The following is a 3,595-nucleotide window of genomic DNA, read 5'->3' as shown; positions in this document are numbered from 1 at the left end:
GTAGCAAGAAGAGGATCAGGGAAAGTGTGGGTTCTTTACTGAATGGGGGTGGCAATCCCGGGTGTTCTCTTCAATGCAAATTCGGTGGTATCTGGGGGCTTGGCTATATATCACAGCTTTTTTGGTGTGCTTAGGGTGATTGCTGATTCTGTTGGTTTGTGGGTTCCTGGTATAATGTGGTCTGTATTTTATCATTCTGGATTCTGATCATCATGTCTAAAAAGGAGATGTTGGTGCTGGAGTATTCTAGAGAGAGTCAGATGGAGGGATGGTGACTGTTGAATTTCTGATGGAACTCAATCAGAGATTGTAGGTTTTCAGTCCAAATCAGGAAGATGCCATCAATATATCTTAAGTATAGCAAGGGTTTGATGGTACAGTTCTTGAGGAAGTCTTCTTCCAAGTGGCTCATGTCTTGTTGACATAGATTTGTGCCCAACAGGAGCAGCTCAGTCCAGGATTCTCTTGCCCTGCTCTGCCCCCTGCACCAGCCAAGGGGAGCTCTAGGTTCCTCCAGGTGCCAGCCTGGGGGATGGCAGGGGGCACAGGAGCTGGTCCCTATATGCACAGGGCCAGGAGAGCTGTGCTGTCTGCAGGGGCAGCTGTCTCCCAACCCTGTGCACATGGAGACTCATCCCCATATAAATGGGGCTGAGAGTGCTGTGTGGCTGCAGGGGCGTTTATCTTCTGGCCCTCATGGGGTCTAAACCAGGCAACAGTGGCTCCTTGCTGCCTGGGCTGCCTGGGAGAAAAATTGCTCCCAATCAGTATCTACATGTGCTACTGCACAGTTAATCTACTACTTGTATCTACAGGTACTAGCAAACTCTGCAGTAGAACATGGTAAATGGCATGTATGTGTAAATGGTAATCCTTTACTGCACATTAGATTAGTATAATGTGCGGTAAAGCATTTTGTATAGACACATCCAGTGTTACTATAATTATTTAATAGCATTTGCACCTACTGTTTGTTCACTCTACAAAAATGCCAATGATTATGCAAGGCACAAAGCAGTAAGTAATCATACCTGATGCTACAAACAAATAACAAATTTTAACAGTATTTTTTTAAATAAACACGGAATGAAGATAAAAAATCATTGCCAAACCACCAGACTAGTTGATAATGAATCTTCAAGCAAAGACCCATTATTAAATTATTTCACTTTCCTGTGTTTTTTTAAAGCAGGACTGGTATATCTTTAGAGTTAATGCAGCTAAATATTACATAGGATCATAAGACCATAGGAAAGAAGAGCTGGAAGGGATCTTATGAGGATCATTCTTGATTAAACCATGAAATGCATTTGTAACTTGCTCTTGAAAATTTTCAGAGATGGAGATTTCACAACTTCTCTTGGTAACCTGTTCTGGTGCTTTATAGATTCATAGATTCATAGATGTTAGGGGCTGGAAAGGACCTCATGATATCATCAGGCCCAGCCCCTCTGAACTTGGGCAGGAAAGACTGCTGGGGTCAGATGACCCCAGTAAGGTGAACATGCAGATATTTTTTGAACATTTTCAGAGTAGATACAATCACCCACTCCTCCACCTCTAGGGAAGTCTGTTCCAGACCCTGGACACTTGAACTGTAAAGAAGTTTTTCCTTATGTCCAATCTACAGTGACCTTCTATCAATTTATGACCATTATTTCTTGTCTTCCCCTGGGGAACCTTGGTGAACAGATGCTCCCTGAGGCCCTGGTGTGTGATCCCCTTATATACTTACAGGCTGCCACCATGTCCCCTGTAAGTCTTCTCTTCTCCGGGATGAACAGTCCCATGTCTTTCAGCCTCTCCTCATATGGCCTGCTCTCCAGACCTCTAATAATATGCATAGCCCTCCTTTGGACTCTCTCAAGCTTCACCACATCCTTCTTGAAATGTGATGCCCAGAACTGGATGCGGTACTCCATCTGCAGCCTCATCAAGGCCAAGTAGAATGGGAGGATGACATACTTAGACTTGCTTGATATGCATCAGTAGATGCATGCCAGTGTTTATTTGCTTTGCTTGCCACAGCATTGCATTTGTGGCTTATGTTCATTCTGTGGTCTATCACAACCCCCAGGTCTCTTTCAGTTGTGGTGCTAGCAAGTGTAGCACCACCAAGCATGTAAGTGTGTTGTGGATGGAGCACTTTACATTTCTTGGTGTTAAACATCATCAGGTTTTGATCCACCCACCTTGCAAGCCTGCCCAGGTCAGCCTTTCCTCCAGTGTGTCTGCACTTCCCCATCATTTGGTGTCATCTGTGAACTTTGCCAGTATGCTTTTAACACCTGAATACAAATCATTAATCAATATGTTGAAATTCCTGGTCTGAGTACTGAACCCTGAGGGATGCCACTGGTCACCATGCACCACGTTGACTCAGTTCCATCTATTAATACTCTCTGGGTCCTGCCTTTAAGCCAGTTTTGTAGCCACCAGACAGTTAAGTTGTTGAGGCCACAGTTCCCCAATTTTACCATGAGGATGTTGTGGAAAACCAAGTCAAAGACCTTTTTGAAATCCAAGTACAGTAAAAGCTTTGTTAACTGCCATGAGTGCAGTAAGGGGGGTGCCAGTTATCTAAAAACGTTGTTTTTCTGGGCTTGTATGCAATGGTGGTGGTGGTGGAAGCAGTTCCAACCACATGCAAATTTCTCCCTCTCCCCGCAGCATCCATCTGGCTGGGCAGAGCCTGTGCACCCCCAGAGGGGAGCTGCTGCCCTCACCCCCCTGCCCCACCCCACAGCCCCGCTCAAGGAATCTTGGTGTGCATGCCAGAAATTCTGGTTAATAGAGAATTCTGGTTAGTAAAATGCCAGTTAACACAGCTTTTACTGTATATGACATCAGCCTCATCTCCCTGATCTAGATGATATGTTACGTGATCATAGAAAGACATGAGGTTGGTCAAGCATGACCTGCCCACAATGAAGCCATGTTGGCTATCTTTTAGAATGCTGCTTTCAGTTAGCCTATCACTAATGGATTCTTTGAAAAATGTCCAGGATTTTTCCAGGGACTGAGGTCAAACTGATTGGCCTGTAATTCCCTGTGTCCTCCTTCCTTCCTTAATTGATGATAGGCACCACATTGACCCTCTTCCCATCTTTTGGGACCTCTTCCAAGCACCATGAGTTCTTAAGTAGTTTTGCCATTGGCCATGTGATGATGTCAGCGAATTCTTTCAGCACTCTTGCATGTAGTTCATCCTGTCCTGCTGACTTGTAGATATCCAGTCTCTCCAGATATTCCCTCATGCGATCTTTGCCAACTGTGGGTGGGTAATGACCCCCACCTTGACCATTTTGTACCCTCTCAGTCAGGGTAACACTTTTACACGGGTGGAATACTGACATGAAGTATTTGTTTAGGAGTTTGGTTTTCTCCTGGGTGTCAGTTGTCAGCTGTCCCATTTTGTTCACCTGGGGTCCTACATTTCCCTTATATTTTCTCTGACTCCCTACATATCTGAAGAATGACTTTTTATTGTTCTTGATTTCTGTTGTTAGTTTGAATTTGGTTTCTTAGCACCCTTGTGCAAAAGTTCTTCTTAATCTCATTAGATGCAGGGGTAGCAGTGGACATAGTCTTCCTG

The sequence above is a fragment of the Gavialis gangeticus genome, unplaced genomic scaffold (genome assembly GCF_001723915.1).
Source record: "Gavialis gangeticus isolate Ggan-Ray unplaced genomic scaffold, GavGan_comp1, whole genome shotgun sequence".
NCBI classification, from domain to species: Eukaryota; Metazoa; Chordata; order Crocodylia; family Gavialidae; genus Gavialis; species Gavialis gangeticus.
This window is presented reverse-complemented; position numbering follows the sequence as displayed.